General features: G+C 33.6%; 3 non-coding genes across 3 annotated transcripts; 2 read left to right on the forward strand and 1 right to left on the reverse strand.

The window, feature by feature from the left end:
* Positions 1–8,137: 8,137 nt before the first annotated feature.
* On the forward strand, positions 8,138–8,225 carry TRNAS-GGA (transfer RNA serine (anticodon GGA)). Its single transcript has one exon. It is a non-coding gene; the product is annotated as a tRNA-Ser (tRNA).
* A 1,105-nt stretch (positions 8,226–9,330) lies between these two features.
* On the reverse strand, positions 9,331–9,403 carry TRNAT-UGU (transfer RNA threonine (anticodon UGU)). Its single transcript has one exon. It is a non-coding gene; the product is annotated as a tRNA-Thr (tRNA).
* Positions 9,404–11,239: 1,836 nt separating this feature from the next.
* TRNAF-GAA (transfer RNA phenylalanine (anticodon GAA)) lies at positions 11,240–11,312 on the forward strand. Its single transcript has one exon. It is a non-coding gene; the product is annotated as a tRNA-Phe (tRNA).
* The last annotated feature ends 12,259 nt before the right edge of the window (positions 11,313–23,571 follow it).

Raw genomic sequence — 23,571 nt, forward strand, 5'->3', positions numbered from 1 at the left:
AAATTCAAAAAGTTGCGGAGACGGGATTTGAACCCGTAACCTCAAGGTTATGAGCCTTGCGAGCTACCAAGTTGCTCTACTCCGCGATAAAGAAAAGAATTGATAACTAATGAACAAAAACAAAGATGGAATGCGTCCCTTTACCATATCTATATAAATAGAATAAACCATTTATACATAACGGTAAAGGGACCCTCCTATGATCGCTGATAATAAAATGAAAAAAATGAAGATAATTGGAAATCCTTACCAACTGGATCTTGTTGCACCCGGCAAGAAACATGCATGAACCATTTCCCGAAGTATGTGTCCAGATAATCCAAAGTCTCGATAATTAGCTCTCGGTCTTCCGGTCGAAAAACAACGTCGATGAAGACGTATAGGTGCACTATTACGCGGTAGTGATTCTAATTTTCCATGAATTTCCCATTTCTCACTTAACGACGGAACTTTGCTTATTTCTTTTTTTGAGGATCGGCGAATCAAATGATATTTCTGTTCCAATTTTTGTCTCTTCTTTTCCCTCTGAATAACACTTTTCCTTGCCATAATGGTTAATTTGCTATTAGCATCAATGATAGAAGTCGGATCCTAGATGTATAAGTGGCTTCTCTTCCCTATAGAAGGAAATGAGATTCTTGCCAGATATATATAATAAAGAATTCAATTAACCGAATTTGCCCGATGTAGAGGCAATTAAGAAGGCTGCATAAGTAAATATATAACCTACGGAAAAGTGGGCTAGTCCAACCAATCTTGCTTGCACAATGGAAAGAGCCACTGGTTTATCTCTCCATCGAATCAAATTAGCCAAAGGTGTACGTTCATGAGCCCATGCCAAAGTTTCAATCAATTCCTGCCAATATCCGCGCCAAGAAATTAAGAACATAAATCCAGTAGCCCAAACAAGATGTCCAAACAAGAACATCCATGCCCAGACTGATAAACTATTCATACCAAAAGGGTTATATCCATTGATAAGTTGTGAAGAGTTCAACCATAGATAATCTCTTAACCATCCCATCAAATAGGTAGAAGATTCATTAAACTGTGAAATATTACCCTGCCATAGTGTAATGTGTTTCCAATGCCAATAAAAAGTAACCCATCCAATGGTATTTAACATCCAGAAAACTGCCAAATAAAATGCGTCCCAAGCGGAAATATCACAAGTTCCGCCTCGTCCCGGGCCATCACAAGGAAAACTATAACCAAAATCTTTTTTATCAGGCATTAACTTAGAACCACGCGCATCCAAAGCACCTTTTACTAAAATCAAAGTAGTTGTATGTAAACCAAGAGCAATAGCATGATGAACCAAGAAGTCTCCAGGCCCTATTGTTAAGAATAGAGAATTACTATTCTCATTTACAGCGTTTAACCAACCAGGCAACCATATGCTTCGTCCCGCATTGAACGCCGGACTGTTCGTTGAAGATAAAAGTATATCGAACCCATAGGAAGTTTTACCATGAGCAGATTGTATCCATTGGGCAAATATAGGTTCAATCAAAATTTGTTTCTCCGGAGTACCAAAAGCAAGCATGACATCGTTATGGACATAAAGTCCCAGAGTATGGAACCCCAGAAAGAGGCTAGCCCAACTTAAGTGGGATATGATAGCTTCTTTATGGTCTAACATTCTTGCCAAGACATTATCTTGATTCTGCTCTGGATTATAATCTCTAATAAAAAAGATAGCTCCATGAGCAAAAGCCCCTGTCATAATGAAGCCTGCTATATATTGATGATGAGTATATAAGGCAGCTTGAGTAGTAAAGTCTTGCGCTATAAACGCATAAGCAGGTAAAGAGTACATGTGTTGTGCTACCAAGGAAGTAATAACCCCTAAAGAGGCTAGAGCAAGACCTAATTGAAAATGAATTGAATTATTGATTGTATCATAAAGACCCTTATGCCCACGCCCCAATCTACCCCCCGGAGGAGTATGTGCTTCTAAAAGATCTTTAATACTGTGACCAATCCCGAAATTAGTTCTATACATATGGCCAGCAACTAGAAAAATAAACGCAATAGCCAAATGATGGTGTGCAATATCAGTTAACCATAAACTTTGAGTTTGCGGATGAAATCCTCCGAGAAGTGTTAGAATAGCAGTTCCTGCTCCTTGAGGGGTACCAAATATATGATTATTGGAATCTGGGTTTTGAGCATAAAGATTCCACTGACCTGTAAAAAATGGACCTAATCCCTCGGGGTGCGGCAAGATATCTAATAAATTGTTCCATCGAACGGATTCCCCCCTGGACCCCGGAATAGCAACATGAACTAAATGCCCTGTCCAAGCCAAGGAACTTACTCCGAATAGTCCTGACAAATGATGATTGAGGCGGGATTCGGCATTTTTAAACCACGAAACACTCGGTTTCCATTTTGGTTGTAGGTGTAACCAACCTGCTATTAAAGATATAATAGAAAGTATTAATAGAAAAATAGCTCCAGTATAAAGATCCCCATTAGTACGTAAACCGATTGTATACCACCACTGATAAACACCAGAATAGGCTATATTAACAGGACCTAGAGCACCCCCTCGAGTAAAAGCTTCTACAGCTGGTTGACCAAAATGAGGATCCCAAATTGCATGAGCAATAGGTCTTACATGTAAAGGATCCTGTACCCATGTCTCAAAATTACCTTGCCAAGCTACATGAAAGAGATTCCCGGAAGTCCACAGAAAAATGATTGCTAATTGCCCGAAATGAGAAGCAAAAATATTCTGATAAAGACGTTCCTCAGTAATATCATCATGACTTTCGAAGTCATGTGCGGTAGCAATACCAAACCAAATACGACGAGTAGTGGGGTCTTGAGCTAAGCCTTGACTAAAGCTTGGAAATCTTAATGCCATAATGATTTTCAAATCCTCCTAGCTATTATCCTACTGCAATAATTCTTGCTAAGAAGAATGCCCATGTTGTGGCAATTCCACCTAGAAGGTAATGTGTTACTCCTACAGCACGTCCTTGTACAATGCTCAAGGCTCTGGGCTGAGTAGCAGGAGCAACTTTTAATTTATTATGAGCCCAAACAATGGATTCAATAAGTTCTTGCCAATAACCACGCCCGCTGAATAGAAACATTAAACTAAAAGCCCATACAAAATGTGCACCCAAGAAAAAAAGACCATATGCAGATAATGAAGAACCATAAGACTGAATTACCTGGGATGCCTGCGCCCATAAGAAATCACGAAGCCACCCATTAATGGTAATGGAACTCTGCGCAAAATTTCCTCCTGTGATATGAGTTACTATCCCTTGATCACTTATACTACCCCAAACATCTGACTGCATTTTCCAACTGAAATGGAATATAACTACGGAAATTGAATTGTACATCCAAAATAGTCCTAAGAAGACATGATCCCAAGCGGATACTTGGCATGTCCCCCCTCTTCCAGGTCCATCACAAGGGAAACGAAAACCTAGATTTGCTTTATCCGGTATCAATCGTGAACTACGAGCAAATAGAACACCCTTTAAGAGTATCAATACTGTTACATGAATTGTAAATGCATGAATATGATGGACCAAAAAATCCGCAGTTCCTAAAGGAATAGGTAACAAAGCAACTTTACCGCCCACTGCTACTAAATTTTCACCTCCCCAAGTCAAACTGGTACTTGTTGCTGCACCTGGGGCTGTTGTGCCAGGTGCTAAAGCGTGGGTATTTTGTATCCATTGAGCAAAGATCGGCTGTAATTGTATAGCAGTATCTGAAAACATATCTTGAGGGCGCCCTAATGCGCTCATGGTATCATTATGAATATACAAACCAAAACTGTGAAAACCTAAAAAGATACATACCCAGTTAAGATGTGATATGATTGAATCACGATGTCTAAGGACACGATCTAATAGATCGTTGTATCGAATAGTCGGATCATAATCTCTTACCATAAAAATCGCTGCATGCGCAGCAGCACCGACTATGAGAAATCCACCAATCCACATGTGATGTGTAAACAATGACAGTTGTGTACCATAGTCAGTAGCTAGGTATGGATAAGGAGGCATAGAATACATATGGTGAGCTACAACAATGGTCAAAGAGCCTAACATAGCTAGATTAATAGATAATTGAGCATGCCATGACGTTGTTAGAATCTCATATATACCTTTATGACCCTGGCCTGTAAATGGACCTTTATGTGCCTCTAAAATGTCTTTTATATTGTGACCAATACCCCAGTTGGTCCTATACATGTGACCCGCTATCAAGAAAAGAATTGCAATAGCTAAATGATGGTGTATAATATCGGTCAGCCATAAACCTCCAGTTACTGGATCTAATCCTCCACGAAAAGTAAGAAATTCTCCGTATTTTGACCAATTCAAGGTAAAAAATGGGGTTGCTCCCTCGGAAAAACTCGGATAAAGTTGAGCCAAAAGATCCCGATTTAGGATAAATTCATGAGGAAGTGGTATCTCTTTGGGATCTACTGCAGCATTTAGAAATTGGTTAATCGGTAAAGATACATGTATTTGATGTCCTGCCCAAGAAAGAGACCCCAACCCTAGGAGCCCTGTCAAATGGTGATTCAACATAGATTCTACATCTTGGAACCAAGCCAATTTTGGAGCAGCTTTGTGATAATGAAACCAACCAGCAAAAAGCATTAAGGCTGCAAAGACCAATGCACCAATTGCAGTACAATAGAGTTGTAATTCATTAGTTATTCCAGATGCTCTCCAAATCTGAAAAAAACCAGAGGTTATTTGTATTCCTCGGAACCCCCCCCCTACATCACCATTCAATATTTCTTGACCCACTATTGGCCAAACCACCTGAGCACTAGGCCTAATGTGAGTAGGATCACTTAACCATGCCTCATAATTGGAAAAACGAGCACCATGAAAATACATGCCACTCAGCCAAAGAAAGATGATAGAGAGTTGGCCAAAATGCGCACTAAAAACTTTTCGGGAAATCTCCTCTAAATCATTAGTATGGCTATCAAAATCATGAGCGTCAGCATGTAGGTTCCAGATCCAAGTAGTAGTATCTGGTCCCTTAGCTATTGTTCTTGAGAAATGACCAGGTTTTGCCCATTCCTCAAAAGAAGTTTTTATAGGATCCCTATCTACCAAAATTTTAACTTCTGGTTCCGGTGAACGAATAATCATTGAGTCCTCCTCTTTCCAGACAACACATACAAAGAGACCTGCCAACATAAAACAGAATTAGTGAACTTATTAGAGATGTTTCTATTGAGTTTTGTTCTCTCCTATCTCTCATGTATTGGATATCTTAGTAAATTTCATTTCTTTAGTTTTTCACTAGAACAATTATGATCTCGAAGTCAATTCGGGGCAAGTGTTCGAATCTATTATGACATAAGAGTGAGGCGCTCAACGGACCTATTTTAATCTTCTAAGACCTTTTTGGGAACTCTGAATGGAAGTTCAATAATTTTTCGTGCAGCCTAATCAAATGTATTCAGATTTTATTCTAATTCTATTCCTTAGATTTTATTTTTTTTTTTAGATAAAGTATAAGTATGTACTCTATTTCAAATTGAGCAGGCATTAGCATTCATTATTAGGCAATATACCTATATTTTATTTCTTTTTTTGAAGGTCTCTTTTCTTAATTTGATTGAATATTAGTTTAAATAACAGAAAAAAGGAGAAAATTATCTACTGTATCCACATCTCGTTTATTTCTATGAAATACTAGACAAAATCGAACAAAATTAGAAGGGATATATTTAAATTATGTGATTGGTCGTTCCTATAGAAATGATTTTTGAATTTGATAGGGACAAGAAACAAGAATTTATAACAATATATATTTATCTATCTATATCTTTATATAGATAGATAAATATATAAGAAAAAAAAGAAACAGAGTGTTCTTATTCAAAACGCCCTGTGATCTTCAACCAATTCTGTGCTGCAATATAATTACCGGGGGTGAGAGCTATAGCTTGTTTCCAATATTCAGCGGCTTGATTAAACCAAGACTCCGCAACTTCTGAGTCTCCCTGCCGAATGGCCTGTTCTCCTCGGTCGAAATAGGTGAGTCAATTCCTTTCCTTAGAACCGTACTTGAGAATTTCCTGACTCATACGGCTCAGTAGTCAATTCTTTTTTTGTTCTATTATCTTGAAGTTAACTAAAAGAAAAAAAGAAATTATTAATATGAGTTTCAAACTTTCATTTTTACTAATAAATAAAGAATTTCAAAGAATTTCATCTTTTTTTTTAGTTTTATCTTTTCTCCTACCTTCAGAAAAGGGAATCAAGCATTGGCATTAACGCCCTAATTCTAATTTTCTGAAAGGTAACTATCTCGATTTTATATATCATATACAAAAATATATGATAGATTCATTTCTATAGAATCTTGGTAAAAGTTTTTTCTTTCTTATCTTATAAGTTCTTATAAGTAAAGAGAAAATACTTTCTATCTTTGGGATTTGATACTACACCGCTGCTCAAAATACCAGGGGATCCTTTTTATTACATAAGTGGATTCCTGACTTCTTTATTTATCATGAGATAAGGAAGCAGTTTTTATTATATCGATTGAAAACCGTGTTAATTGATCCTTACGATGCTTCCTTTATCAATTAGATCTTTTATCCATAGAAAAAGAGGGTATCTAGACATATCGATTTCTTCATATTTTTACTTCTATGAAGTTTCTTTGCTACAGCTGATAAAAATCGTTGTTTTGAACGATATATATATGTAGAAAGCCTTTCTTATTTATAATTATTTATATTTCTATATTTCTTATATTAAAATTTGTGGATTTGCTTGTTCTTTTCTTTTTTCTTTCTATAGTGGAGATAGTCGCACGTAATGACAGATCACGGCCATATTATTAAAAGCTTGGGGTAAAAATGGGTTTCGTTCGAGCGCCCGAAAATAATATTCCAAAGCTTTAGTATGTTCTCCGTTACTTGTGTGAATAAGGCCTATGTTATAAAGTATATAACTTCGATCATAGGGATCAATTTCCAGTCGCATAGCCTCATAATAATTCTGTAAAGCTTCTGCATAATTTCCTTCAGATTGAGCTGACATCCGTTACGGTCGTCATTCGGTTCAAAGAATCTCCGCTCCAGAACTGTACGTGAGATTTTCATCTCATACGGCTCCCCCCTTATGTGTGTAATGAGAAAAATCCATCAAATCAAAAAATATTCCAGTATTCTCATTCTCAACTGAACAGAGCTAGTGTTTTTACAATAAATCTCTAGCCAACCTTCCTGTCAAAAATTATTTCTTAACATTAAGTATGTAGGTACTTGATAAAAAAAAATAAGAACTTCAACAATTTCTTTGTCCTCTACGCTGCTTAATTTCCTGGAATTAGTCACCTCAATAATCTTCGATGGTTCTATGGGTATCCAAAATATGAACGAGATGGATATTTATTGTCCCAACCATTCCTGTTAGTCCCAATCTCGATAAGCCATGGATATAGATAGATACAAAGTTTTCGTGTCCTTGATTCCCAAGCGTAGTGCTTCTTTCCCAATGTTGCCTATCAGTACTAGTAATTTGGGGTTGACCTAACCCCATAAGTATAGGTATAACCTTTCGCTTAATACTAGAAACCTAAAATTCAAGCATATAAGGCTTCATTAATCGAGGATACACGACAGAAGGAATTAATCCTTTTATTTACAAATTTCACCTTCAACACGCGTGGGGTTTTTCCATTCCATTTTTTTTTGACCGAAATCGGTCAAAAAAAATGGAATCAAATCACACCATCTCTGTAATAAGTGAATGCCCTTTTTTCTCCTGAAGTTGTCGGAATTATTCGTAATAAGATATTGGCTACAATTGAAAAGGTCTTATCTATAAAATTTTCATTTATCCGAGATCTAGGCATAGGTAGAAATCCATTCTATAATTTAATTAATCATGGTGTGAGAAATCAATCCCACAAATAAAGGAATTGTATAATTATAATACAGTGCGAAATAACGTAAAAATGAACTCATCAATCAAATTTGTTTATCCTAAGACCTTGTAGGAGGTTTTTTTTTAATTTTACTTTGTATTTTTATAGTTTGAATAGGTTTTATGCATTTATGAAAAATAGGATTGATTCACTATTCAACATTCAACCGGTTTCTGGGCATCATTATATAGGAGAGATGGCCGAGTGGTTCAAGGCGTAGCATTGGAACTGCTATGTAGGCTTTTTGTTTACCGGGGGTTCGAATCCCTCTCTTTCCGAATCTTTACCAAATTCATCAATATTACTCATCCCAATGCATACCATTATTTCATATTTCAAATTTGTTTGTTGATATGGACAACTTTATATTCCTCATTTTTCGGTAATACAAAAAATAGTGGATAACGGGTGGGCAAGGAATAAAAATTTTCGCATATCCATGTCTATGATATATGAATAGCAGAAAATCCTTGTAAAAAAAACTCTTGTTATTTTAGTTAAGTTTAAGTTTGACGAGAATAATATTCTACAACCAGTAATTCATTTATTTTCAAACCAACCCATTTATTATCTATTATTTGATTAATTAAACCTTTATATTGGAAAGGGTGAACAGTCAAATGATTTGGCAATTTCTCATGGGGGGCTGAATCAAAATAATTTTGAATAAGAGTTTTAGATTTTTGTTCATCCTTTGCTGTAATAATATCTTGAGGTTTACAACGATAACTTGGTATATCCACTATACGACCATTAACTAAAACATGTCTATGGTTTATAAATTGGCGGGCTTGAGGAATAGTCGCAGCCATACCCAATCGAAAAAGTATGTTATCCAAGCGCATTTCAAGTAGTTGTAATAAAACCTGACCAGTTGATCCTTTAGCTTTTCCGGAGATACGAACGTATTTAAGCAATTGTCGTTCTGTAAGACCATAATGAAAACGCAATTTTTGTTTTTCTTCTAAACGAATACGATATTGAGATTTTTTACTGAAGCGCAATTGATTTCGAAATTCGTTTTTGACTGTTGGCCTTTTACTAGTAAGTCCTGGTAAATATCCTAGACGACGTATTTTTTTGAAACGAGGTCCTCTGTAACGTGACATAAAAACTCCTTTTTTAAAATGAAAAATCTTATAAATCGAAATGAAAACTAAACGAAATGAAAAATATTATAGAATTCTAAATGAAGCGAAATCTACTAAAGTTTTATAGTACAAAGAAGAATTAGATGAATTTTATCAATATCCGAATTTATTGTATATAAAAGAATACAAAAAAGTAGGTTAATTTCTTGATTTCTTCCGCAGAGATCGAACTCTCCCAATTTTTTATTTCTAAAAAAGATATTATCAATTATGTAAAAAACAAATAGAGAAAAGCCGGTTATCGGATTCGAACCGATGACCATCGCATTACAAATGCGATGCTCTAACCTCTGAGCTAAACCGGCTAATGTAAACGAAATATACATATGCAGAAGAATTGAATGGGATCTTAGTTATCAATTTTTAGTTATTTATAACAAAATTCAAATTAATACAAACATCAAAAATAGAGAAAGAAAATATAGAAAATCAAACCCAATTTTTATTATTTCTATTATTTATTTTATCTGATAACATAAAGTGCAAGATAATAATTAATATTATATTAATATAATTTATTTAATATAATTTATTTCGATCTACTATTCTAGATATATATTATTAAATTGATTTCTTTCAAAAAGATTATTTATTAGTACTTAAAGTAAATTTGAATAAATATAAATTTTAGTAAATATTTATTAAGGAATTCCATATTTCTAAGTAAATGTCTAATTCTATATTATATTCAATTAAAAGAATGGTTTTTTTTAGCCACTAGATTCGTTTTAGTTATATAAATTGTATATGAATAAATGGATTGTTTATTTTCTTTTTTTTTTTAAGCAAAAACAAAAAAAAAAAAAGAATCGACCATTCGAGTATTCTAAATTGTATGAAAAAAGAAGATAAGTAGGTACATAGAAGATAAGTAGATATGTGGTCTATATCTGTGTATATTGAATTGTTAATATATAGATATTAGAATTAGTTCTGATTCAAACAAATAAAGGTATCCAATATAGATGAAATAAAATCTATAAAATTGGAGAAAGGGGTTTTTAATATTTAATAAAATAATATGTATTTAATGAATTCAAAAGTTCCCGCATAATTCTCATAATAGAAATGAAAAAAAAAGCATTCTATTATAATCAGATTCAAATAAAAAAAAAGATGGGGATATGGCGAAATTGGTAGACGCTACGGACTTAATTGGATTGAGTTTTGGTATGGAAACTTACCAAGTAATAATTTTCAAATTCAGAGAAACCCTGGAATTCACAATGGGCAATCCTGAGCCAAATCCTGTTTTCTGAAAACAAATAAAAATTCAGAAAGTGATAATAAAAAAGGGATAGGTGCAGAGACTCTATGGAAGCTGTTCTAACAAACGAAATTGACGACTTTTTTTATTGCATTAGTAAAAGAATCCTTTCACCAAAATTACAGGAATGGATCAAAGATAAACATTTAGAAACATATATATATACTGAAATACTCTTTCAATTTGTTACTTTTTATTTTATTATTGAAGATCTATTTGTGATAAAAATATTCACAAATGAAAAATGTGAATCAAATCAATTCGAAGTTGAAGAAAAGATGGAATATTTATTGATGAAATTATTCACTTCATCATAATCGGCTAAAACCCTTGAAGAACTGATAAATCAGATGAGAATAAAGATAGAGTCCTATTCTACATGTCAATACCGACAACAATGAAATTGAAAGTAAGAGGAAAATCCGTCGACTTAAGAAATCATGAGGGTTCAAGTCCCTCTATCCCCAAAAATACTTTTTCATTTTCTAATTTTTTTCCTATATCCTCTCTATCTTGAAGTCCTTATTTATGTGTTTTATTCGATTTATTATTTCCCAACGAAATTGGAATTTTTATTTTCATCAATTTCCTATCTATCATAATTTTCTTATCTATCATAATGACAAGGGACGAGTTTTGGAATAGATATAAATATATATGTGAAACACATAGAATTTTTTTTAATCAGAAATGTATAAATTAATATCTTATTTTTTAGCAAGGAATTTTCATATGCGTAATTAACGATTAACAATAAAAAATAATTATTACTGCGGAAACTCACTTACAAACTTTTTTTTTACTTAGTTGATATAGATTCATTAACATAGATTTTAAAAATCTTTTAAAATCAAAGTATTAAGCTTCAAGAATGGTCGGGATAGCTCAGTTGGTAGAGCAGAGGACTGAAAATCCTCGTGTCACCAGTTCAAATCTGGTTCCTGACACAAGATTCATTTGTATGAGTATCTATCCCCCATATTCATTTTAATGAATATGGGGGATAGATACTCATACAAATTTGTGTTCTTCTAGATTCTGATACATAACATATTTCTTTGATCTATTTAGGTATCTGTAGATATACTTTTCCTAGATGATTAAAGAATAGATGCAATTTTTTATTAGGTATATTCGCTTATCTATAGTATCTATATATATATAGATATAGATATATAGATAATGAATTCTTTATCTATTTTTTTCCTTTTTTTTCTGCGATACAAAAAAAGGTTTCTATTTCCATAATATTCGAGTGGTTTAATTAGTTGGTTAAAAGACCTAAAAGTCGAAGTTCTGGGGTGGAGTGAGAATATTAAGAATTCATCTGAGAAGGATTACCAAAATAGAATCGAGCCCTTTTCTTTGTGTTTTTTTTTTCGTGGCCGTATAATTGATGGTGATGTGCACGTTATATAGTTTATTATAAAGATAAAGAATTAGTTTATTATAAAGATAAAGAATTTTTGCAGTTCATCCTATTTCTTTTATTGGCTTGGCTGATAAGAACTCAGTATTGTTTTTGTTTTAGAATCTTAAGAAACTCCTATCCATCCTATTTTAAACCCTATAATTATTCATTCTATTATTTCTGAATTTTGTGATTTCTCACATAATAATATCTGAATGCAACTTCCATTACTCTGCCTGATTTAATGTCAATCAATTATTTTGTCTGATCTATAACAGAATGTACTTATATTCTTTGACTGGGGTTGCAGAAGTTTGGATTAGTTTATTATTTTTATCATTTAGTGAGCATCTTGTATTTCATAAAAATTTGGAGCAATATAATCTTTACGCAAAGGCCATCCTATCCAATTTTCGGGCATTAAAATACGTCTTAGACGCGGATGACTATCATAAGAGATTCCCAACATATCATAAGATTCCTTTTCTTGAAAATCCGCACTTTTCCAAACCCAAAAAATCGAAGGAATTCTGGGATTTTTTCTTGATACAAATATTTTTATGCATACCTCTTCGGGTTGATTTATACCATACTCTATTCTTGTAAAATGATATACACTAGCTAAGAGTCCTCCGGGTGCTACATCATAGGCACATTGAGAACGTAGATAATTGTAACCATATACATATAAAATGACAGCAATGGAATGCCAATCCTCGGGCTTTATTTGTAAAGTCTCTATTCCTAGGTAATCGAAACCCAAGGATCTATGAATTAGTCCATGTTTGACTAGCCAAGAAGACAAACGACCTTGCATTTTTTGCTTCTCCTAAATTTTTTTTATGAGTTTGGTATTAGTATTTTCTATTACGATGAAATTTTTAAAATACGATGAAATTTTTAAAAAAGGAATTGCTTTTTATTATTGTACTTTAAAAAAATGTGTCAGACGATATCTCTGAAGTAGATGGCGGTTGATAGAAAAATTCTTGACCATAATTGTCAGTATAAGTACTGTATCCAACATGAAACTTATGGTTGGTAGTAAAACATCTATTCTCTCGTTGAAAACTCATTGGATCTTCATATATTTCTCGAGATATTTTCTTACGAAGTTTTGTTATAGCATCTATAATGGCCTCCGGTTTAGGTGGACAGCCCGGCAAATATACATCTACAGGAATTAGCTTATCTACGCCTCGAACAGTACTATAAGAATCGGTACTAAACATCCCCCCCGTAATTGTACAGGCTCCCATAGCAATAACATATTTAGGTTCGGGCATTTGTTCATATAATCGAACTAAAGAAGGGGCCATTTTCATAGTTACAGTGCCCGCTGTTAAAATTAGGTCCGCCTGCCTAGGACTCGATCGTGGTACTAGTCCATAACGATCAAAATCGAATCGTGATCCTATTAATGAAGCAAATTCAATGAAGCAACAACTCGTACCATAAAGAAGCGGCCATAAACTGGATAATCTTGACCAATTTGAAAAATCATTTAATGTCGTTGAAATAACTGAATTTTGGGTTGTTTGATCAAGTAAGGGAAACTCAATGGAATTCATAATTGTCTCAATATTTTTTTTTCTAATTGTCTAAATAGTCAAGAATTAAGACCATTCTAATGCCCCCTTTCGCCATGCATAAACTGAACCAACAATTAGGATAAGCACGAATAAGAAAGCTTCTAAAAATACGGATACCCCTAATACATCGAAACTCATTGCCCATGGATAAAGAAAAACCGTTTCAACATCAAAAACAACAAAAATGAGAGCAAACATATAATAACGGATTCGAAATTGTAACCAAGCATCGCCTATTGGTTCTATTCCGGATTCATAACTAGAAAGTTTTTCCGGTCCCTTGCTAATGGGGGCTAAAATTCCAGAAATTAGAAATGCCAAAATAGGAATCAAACTTGATATTATTAGAAATGCCCAAAAAATATCATATTCGTAAAGAAGAAACATAAAAGTACTCCTCTGAATGTAGAAAATATACCAAATTCATTTTCATTTTTAGTCTAAAGTCTCCATTTTTTTAGACTAGCTGAATATACTAATATTAATATTATTCTATCGAATATGAATATGTTCGAATAGAAAGTTACAAATTGTTTTTTTTTTAGTAATAGTCTTAGTAATGAGATCTATTCGATCCAAAATAGTATTAATATTATTAGTATCTGTAGGAATATTAGGGCTATACGGACTCGAACCGTAGACCTTCTCGGTAAAACAGATCAAACTAATTATTATCTAAATGATTTAAATTGTTTTCAAAACCCAACATGCATTTTTTTTTGCATTGAGCTTTTTCATTAACTGATAAAAATATTAGTTAGTCCACCATCTTTTTTTTTTTTTACAGTAAAGAATAAAGAGATGATTCCCTATGCTCTTCTTTTTTATTTGTATAACAATCAAAGAGCACTACCAAAGTGTTTCAAAGAAGGATTATCTTGACGTAGGTCTGCTTCTGGCCTAGATCAACTTAAGTTAAATGGACTCTTTATCCACCTACTAAAATTAAAATAGAAGATAAGAAATGACACTTCATACACCTTAAAGTTCATAAAATAGGAAGAAAAGATAATCTTTTTTAGGTCCCTATACCCTTTATGTTTAGCATTGACGAGAAATGGGTATTCACCTTATCAATATCTCAAATCAATTATGGATTCGATTTTATGGCTAAACCCTTTGTCAGGCTAGTGTTCTCTTGTTTTGTTCCTTAAAATGGAGTAAGACACCGATTTCTTACTATAAGATAAACTTTTTTAATTACAAGATGAACTCCTCTGAAAAAAAGCATTGGCGCTCGTGTAAACGAGGTGCTCTACCTAACTGAGCTACAGCCCTTGTGTTTTTGATACATATTTTATCATAGTATGAAGATAATTGCTTGTCAAGATGAATATTACATGATCGAATCCCTTGAACGGGGGTTGGTATTGCTTATCAGTAATTTTACATTTATAATCAATTAATCTGATAGATGGGTACTCTTCTTTTTTTTTTTTTGAGGAGGAGTCCTAAATTACCTACTTAACTCAGTGGTTAGAGTATTGCTTTCATACGGCGGGAGTCATTGGTTCAAATCCAATAGTAGGTAAGGTATAGTTATAACTTATTAGATACCTTTGACTGTGGTATCTAATAAGCTTTTCTACTTACTTTTTTCTTCTGACTGTTTCTTTTTTCTTTTTATTGTTTTCGGATATTGGGACGCATCAATTTCAACTTGTTATGAAATAACATTGATAGCCTCTACTCGTGTTCTAGCTCGTCTAAGAGCTAGATTTGCCTCAATTGTTTGTCTCTTGCCTTCAGCCTTATTCAAATTAGTTTCTGCTATTTCAAGAGTTTGCTGTGCTTCTTGTGGATCAATGTCACTACCCTTTTCCGCATCATTTACTAAAACAGTTATCTCATTATTATTTATTCTAGCAAACCCCCCCATCAGAGCCATTGTTAACCATTGGTCTTTAAGACGTATTCTCAAAATACCTATATCGACAGCTGAGGCAATAGGCGCATGATTAGGTAATACTCCAATTTGTCCGCTATTAGTAGGTAAAATGATTTCCTTCACTTCTGAATCCCAAACAATTCGATTGGGGGTCAATACACAAAGATTTAAAGTCATTTCTTCAAATTGCTCTCCGTTTCTAAGTTCGTAGCCTTCGCAGTAGCTTCATCGATATTACCTACCAAATAAAAGGCTTGTTCAGGAAGACCGTCTAATTCTCCAGAAAGAATCAAATTAAACCCTCTAATTGTTTCTACTAGACCAACATATTTTCCAGCCGAACCGGTAAAAACTTCTGCTACGAAAAAAGGTTGTGATAAGAAACGCTCAATTTTTCGTGCTCTTGCTACGGTTAAGCGATCTTCTTCGGATAATTCGTCCAAGCCAAGGATAGCTATAATGTCTTGAAGTTCTTTGTAACGTTGTAAAGTTTGTTTAACTCGTTGCGCAGTCTCATAATGTTCTTCACCAACGATTCGAGGTTGGAGCATAGTTGAGGTTGAATCTAAAGGATCTACTGCTGGATAGATACCTTTGGCGGCTAATCCTCTTGATAGTACAGTAGTAGCATCTAAATGTGCAAATGTCGTAGCAGGAGCAGGGTCAGTTAAATCGTCGGCAGGTACATAAACTGCTTGAATAGAAGTTATGGACCCTTCTTTGGTAGAAGTGATTCTTTCTTGTAAAGAACCCATTTCAGTACTAAGAGTGGGTTGATAACCCACAGCAGAGGGCATTCGACCCAATAAGGCAGATACTTCAGATCCTGCTTGAACGAAGCGGAAGATATTGTCGATAAATAGAAGTACATCTTGCTCATTGACATCTCGAAAATATTCCGCCATAGTTAGGGCAGTTAAACCAACTCTCATACGAGCTCCGGGTGGTTCATTCATTTGACCATATACTAAAGCTACTTTGGATTCTGCAATATTTTGTTCATTAATTACTCCAGATTCTTTCATTTCCATATAAAGATCATTTCCCTCGCGAGTACGCTCACCTACTCCGCCAAATACAGATACACCTCCATGAGCTTTGGCAATGTTATTGATCAATTCCATAATAAGTACTGTTTTACCCACTCCAGCTCCACCGAAAAGTCCTATTTTTCCTCCACGACGATAAGGAGCTAAAAGATCTACTACTTTTATTCCTGTTTCAAAAATAGATAATTTTGTATCTAATTGTATAAAGGTAGGCGCAGATCTATGAATGGGAGATGTTGTACGAGTATCTACAGGACCTAAATTATCAATCGGCTCTCCAAGCACGTTGAAAATTCGTCCTAGAGTTGCTCCGCCTACTGGAACACTTAGGGGAGTTCCTGTGTCAATAACTTGCATTCCTCTCATTAGACCATCTGTAGCACTCATAGCTACAGCCCTAACTCGATTATTTCCTAATAATTGTTGTACTTCACAAGTCACATTAATTTGTTGACCAACAGTATCTCGACCCTTAACTACCAGAGCATTGTAAATATTAGGCATCTTCCCCGGGGGAAAGGCTACATCTAGTACCGGACCAATTATTTGGTCAATATGTCCCAGATTTTTTTTTTCAATCGAAGAAACTTCAGGACCGGAAGTAGGAGGATTTATTCGCATATCAAAAGCCAATTTTTTTTTCCGAAAAAGTTTTTAAATCAAAAAGAAATGTTCGATAAGAAAGCAAGTTGATCGGTTAATTCAAAAAGAAATAAGAAATGGGAGTTAGTACTCCATTTTTTTGGTACTATTCCATCAATCCTCTTTAACTGTTTACTTACTTATTCAAATTCAATTATTGAATTCTTAAGCTTACTGCAGTTATTTTGAAAATTTCAATTGGATAAAATCTTTCGAAAGTCTTTTCTTTTTTTCTATCATTCTAGAAAATATCATCTATATTCTGTATGGAATTCGAACCTGTACCTTAATTTAGAATTCATTTTTTTTATCATTGGCTTTCGTATTTCCTCAGTAGACAATTTTTTAGACTTACCCTCTGTTTCCCTATTTTTTGACCTCTTTTTTTATTTTCCGGGGAGAAAGCTGCCTATTTTTACATCTAGGATTTACATAGACAACATATATCACTGTCAAGATTAAGAATAAATTATTATTATTATTTAGATTAGATCTTTCGATTTCAAAATTAAAAAATAAGATCAAATTGAAAAAAAAAAAAGATTGGGTTGCGCCATACATAGAAAAGAGTATACAATAATGATGTATTTGACAAATCAAATACCATCGTTTAATTTAATAATAACATAACGAACCTTTGGGATTAATTGATAATAGTAGTTGATTTTTGTAAAAGATTTCATTAACTCCTAAGTCATATCGAGTAGACCTTATTGTTTCAAGAATTCTTAATTCAAGAGTTGTAGGGAGGGATTTATGTCACCACAAACAGAGACTAAAGCAAGTGTTGGGTTCAAAGCTGGTGTTAAAGATTATAAATTGAATTATTATACTCCTGAGTATGAAACCAAAGATACTGATATCTTGGCAGCATTTCGAGTAACTCCTCAACCTGGAGTTCCACCTGAAGAAGCAGGTGCTGCGGTAGCCGCCGAATCTTCTACTGGTACATGGACAACTGTGTGGACCGATGGGCTTACCAGTCTTGATCGTTACAAAGGACGATGCTATCACATCGAACCTGTTGCTGGGGAAGAAAATCAATATATTGCTTACGTAGCTTATCCTTTAGACCTTTTTGAAGAAGGTTCTGTTACTAACATGTTTACTTCTATTGTCGGTAATGTATTTGGGTTCAAGGCACTGCGTGCTCTACGTCTGGAGGATTTGCGAATCCCAACCGCTTATATTAAAACTTTCCAAGGTCCGCCTCACGGCATCCAAGTTGAGAGAGATAAATTGAACAAGTATGGTCGTCCCCTATTAGGATGTACTATTAAACCTAAATTGGGGTTATCCGCTAAGAATTATGGTAGAGCTGTTTATGAATGTCTTCGTGGGGGACTTGATTTTACCAAAGATGATGAAAATGTGAATTCCCAACCATTTATGCGTTGGAGAGACCGTTTCTTATTTTGTGCTGAAGCGATTTTTAAATCACAGGCTGAAACAGGTGAAATCAAAGGGCATTACTTGAATGCAACTGCGGGTACATGCGAAGAAATGATGAAAAGAGCTGTATTTGCCAGAGAATTAGGCGTTCCTATCGTAATGCATGATTATTTAACAGGGGGATTCACTGCAAATACTAGCTTGGCTCATTATTGCCGAGATAATGGTCTACTTCTTCATATACATCGTGCAATGCATGCAGTTATCGACAGACAAAAGAATCATGGTATGCACTTTCGTGTATTAGCTAAAGCATTACGTTTGTCTGGTGGAGATCATGTTCACTCCGGTACCGTAGTAGGTAAACTTGAAGGGGAAAGAGATATCACTTTAGGTTTTGTTGACTTACTGCGTGATGATTTTGTTGAAAAAGATCGAAGTCGTGGTATTTATTTCACTCAGGATTGGGTTTCTCTACCAGGTGTTCTGCCTGTTGCTTCGGGAGGTATTCACGTTTGGCATATGCCTGCTCTGACCGAAATCTTTGGAGATGATTCCGTACTTCAATTTGGCGGAGGAACTTTAGGACACCCTTGGGGAAATGCACCAGGTGCTGTAGCTAATCGAGTAGCTCTTGAAGCCTGTGTGAAGGCTCGAAATGAAGGACGTGATCTTGCTCGTGAAGGTAATGAAATTATCCGTGAGGCTAGCAAATGGAGTCCTGAATTAGCTGCTGCTTGCGAAGTATGGAAGGAGATCAAATTTGAATTCGAAGCAATGGATACTATTTGAATTCGAAGCAATGGATACTTTGGATTAATTGCAATTAAACTCGGCACAATCTTTTCCTAAAAGAAGGATTGAGCCGAATACAAAGATACTTAATTATTAAACAGATTTCTATCTTTCGTATTGGAATAGAAGCATAGTAAGTAGACGATATTTTACGAAAAAAGTGATTACAATTTATAAGGGAAACTGGCTATTGCCTTTTTCGATGTGAATTTCACATAATAGGGAAGTTGTTCCATTTCTATATGAAATTTGTATTTTCCTATTGATTTCTATATTTCTATAATTTTATACGTTTTTTTAGTTTAGAATATCATTTTAGAATAAAAAAAGATATATATATATTTAAATAATTTTTCTTATAAGTAATTCTAACATAATACTAATAATCGAATTAATAAGATTGAAAATCTTATTAATTCGATTGTATTTATTCGATTGTATTTTTTTTTCAATACTAATATTGACAACACTGTATCAAATAAATATAATCCGATCGTGAATAAATTGATCACCTTACTTACGTTAAATAGGCGTTATTACTTCATCAAATGGTAGGTTCATTGGTTTTCTTTCTGCGAGACAAACAAGAAAAACTTTGTTAATGAATAAGTAAGTGAATTGAAAGGTAAACACGAATATATATACGAAAATATTAGATCTATATATACCAATATATATATAGTCTTATATATATAATAATAATGGATAACTCTAACATAGTATTTCAAGAACATAGTATTTAAATAGGTGGTATATCTTTTTTTAGTTTTTTAGACAATTCAATTTTGTAATTTTATTTTTTTGATTGCGATTGGGTATAAATATCCACCTTATTTTTTAAATTGTAATGGGGTTGCTAACTCAATGGTAGAGTACTCGGCTTTTAAGAGCGACTCTATTTTTTACGCATTTCTATGAAGCAATGGGTTCGTCGATACTATCGGTAGAGCTTGTAAAACCACGACTGATCCAGAAAGGAATGACTGGAAAAAGTAGCATGTCGTATCAATGAAGAATTCTAAAAATATTTCATTCTTTTAGGATCCAGCTCAAATTTTTGTTTGAATTTTTGGCTCGTAACAAAAAAAATTCCGTTGGGTTTGATTAATAAAGGGATAGAACTTGGTGGTTCTAATTCTAATAGGGAAACAAAAAGCATCGAGCTTTCATTTATTTTTTATTTGGATCATTACCCCATCTAATTGTACGTTAAAAATAGGTTAGTGCTTGATGTGGGAAAAGCTTTTCTGGTGAATGGTTTATTTTTGTTATGAGTCCTAACTATATAGCTATTTTCCATTATCTTTTGGTATTTTGGGGTAGCGATAAATGTGTAAAAGAAAGAGTATATTGATAAAGATATTTTTTCCAAAATCAAAAGAGCGATTAGGTAAAAAAAAAATAAAGGATTCTTAATTAGCTCGTTATCCTAGAACAAAAATTAGGCAAAAAATCGATTAGAGAGAGTCCGTTAATGGGTTTTACTTCTCTAGGTATATATTTATACCTATAATTTTCTGTTTTGACCATATCGCACTATGTATCATTTGATAATCCAATGAATCTCTGATTCTTTGTTTGACCAAATAGACTTTTTTTTTTTTAATGGAGCAATATCAAGCATATTTAGAACTCCGTAGATCTCGATACCAGGACATCCTATACCCACTTTTTTTTCGGGAATCTATTTATGGACTAGCTTATGCTCATGAGTCCTTTTTTATAGAAAATGTCGATTATAACAATAAATTTAGTTTACTAATTGTAAAACGTTTAAGTACTCGAATGTATCAACAGACTCATTTCATTCTTTTTGTTAATGATTCTAAAAAAAATACTTTTGTGGGTTATAATTATCATTTTTTTTCTCAAATAATATTAGAAGGTTTTGGTATCGTCGTGGAGATTCTATTTTCTCTACAATTATTTAGCTCTTCCTTAAGGGGATTAGAAATCGTAAAATCTTATAAAAATTTTCAATCAATTCATTCGATCTTTCCCTTTTTCGAAGATCAACTGATATATTTAAATCATAAGTCAGATATACGAATACCCTATCCTATCCATCTGGAAATCTTGGTTCAAATCCTGCGATATTCGATAAAAGATGTCTCTTTCTTTCATTTAATAAGGTTGTTTTTTTATTACTATTATAATTGGAATAGTCTTTTTCCTCCAAAAAAATGGATTTTTACTTTTTTTTCAAAAAGGAATCGAAGAATTTTCTTGTTCCTATATAATTTATATGTATGGGAATATGAATCTATCTTTCTTTTTCTACGTAACAAATCCTCTCAGTTACAGTTAAAACATTTTCGCGTTTTTTTTGAGCGAATTTTTTTCTATGAAAAAATAAAACATCTTGTAGAAGTATCTACTAAGAATTGTTCATATACTTTCTTCTTCTTTAAGGATACTTTCATCCATTATGTTAGATATCAAGGAAAATCAATTCTGGTTTTAAAGAATACTCCTTTTTTGATAAATAAATGGAAATACTATTTTATATATTTATGGCAATGTCATTTTGATATTTGGGCTGGACTAGAAACGATCTATATAAACGAATTATCTCAGTATTCATTTCACTTTTTAGGCTATTTTTTAAGTATTCCACTAAATCTTTCAGTAGTACGAAGTCAAATGTTGCAAAATTCATTTCTTATTAAAATTGTTATAAAAAAACTTGATACAATAGTTCCCATTATTCCTCTAATGAGATCATTGGCTAAAACAAAATTTTGTAATGTAATGGGTCATCCTATTAGTAAGCCGGTTTGGGCCAATTTATCTGATTTTGATATTATTGACCGGTTTTTGCGCATATGCAGAAATTTTTCTCATTATTACAATGGATCTGCAAAAAAAAAGAGTTTCTATCAAATAAAATATATACTTCGGTTTTCTTGTATAAAAACTTTGGCTCGTAAGCATAAAAGTACTGTGCGCATTTATTTGAAAAAATTAAGTTCAGAAAAATTATTGCAAGAATTTTTTACAGAAGAAGATCTTTTTTCTTTGATTTTTCCAAGAACTTCTTTTACTTTGCGTAGGTTTTATAGAGGTCGTATTTGGTATTTGGATATTCTTTTAAGAAACGATTTCGTCAATTATTTATAATTGAAAATAGGTTATGTTATTTTTTAAATCGGTGTAAATTGATAAAACGAACTTCCTTCTTTTTATTCAATGAGGATAAAAAAATCATTTTTTTTAGTCTTCTATATCTATATATAGGATTTTGAAATGCTCATGTAGTCAGAGTCAAGATTCGGGGTTAATGAATTAAATATTATATTTCACTTTCTTAGAGTCTTTTGCTAGGCAAGTAATTAAGGTTTAGATGTATACATAGGGAAAGCCGTGTGCAATGAAAACTGCAAACACGGCTTGGGGAGGGATTTTTTCTTGTTTTATTCTATTGTTGAATTTTATTCAAGAATAAATTATCTACTTCATCCGACTAGTTCCGGGTTCAAGTCCCGGGCAACTCATTTTTGTAGATCGATGTTGTATTATATCTATATTTCTATTCTCTATTTCTATAAATAGAATGATATATAGAAAATAAACTTTTTTTATGAATCAATGAAATGGGATAAACAAGGTAAATTCGGATAAACCGAAATGAATAAGAACATACTAATGAATAAGAACATACTATGGATATTAGTATTGGTTGACACTGGTATATAAGTCATGTTATACTGTTGAATAACAAGTCCTCAAATTCTCGCATTATAGAGAATTTTTGTGCTTGGGAGTCCCTAATGATTAAATGAACCAAGATTTTACCATGACTGCAATTTTAGAGAGACGCGAGAGCGAAAGCCTATGGGGTCGCTTCTGTAATTGGATAACCAGCACCGAAAATCGTCTTTACATTGGATGGTTTGGTGTTTTGATGATTCCTACTTTATTGACTGCAACTTCTGTATTTATTATCGCTTTTATCGCTGCCCCTCCAGTAGATATTGATGGTATTCGTGAGCCTGTTTCTGGATCTCTACTTTATGGAAACAATATCATTTCTGGTGCGATTATTCCTACTTCTGCGGCTATAGGTTTGCATTTTTATCCGATCTGGGAAGCAGCTTCTGTTGATGAGTGGTTATACAACGGCGGTCCTTATGAACTAATTGTTCTACACTTCTTACTTGGTGTAGCTTGCTACATGGGTCGTGAGTGGGAACTTAGTTTTCGTCTGGGTATGCGTCCTTGGATTGCTGTTGCATATTCAGCTCCTGTTGCAGCCGCTACTGCTGTTTTCTTGATCTATCCTATTGGTCAAGGAAGCTTTTCGGATGGTATGCCTCTAGGAATTTCAGGTACTTTCAATTTTATGATTGTATTTCAGGCTGAGCATAATATTCTTATGCATCCATTTCACATGTTAGGTGTAGCTGGTGTATTCGGCGGCTCCCTATTCAGTGCTAT

The sequence above is a fragment of the Vigna unguiculata genome, unplaced genomic scaffold, assembly GCF_037176805.1.
Source record: "Vigna unguiculata cultivar grain cowpea cultivar isolate G323 ecotype 2 unplaced genomic scaffold, ASM3717680v1 ptg000395l, whole genome shotgun sequence".
NCBI classification, from domain to species: Eukaryota; Viridiplantae; Streptophyta; class Magnoliopsida; order Fabales; family Fabaceae; genus Vigna; species Vigna unguiculata.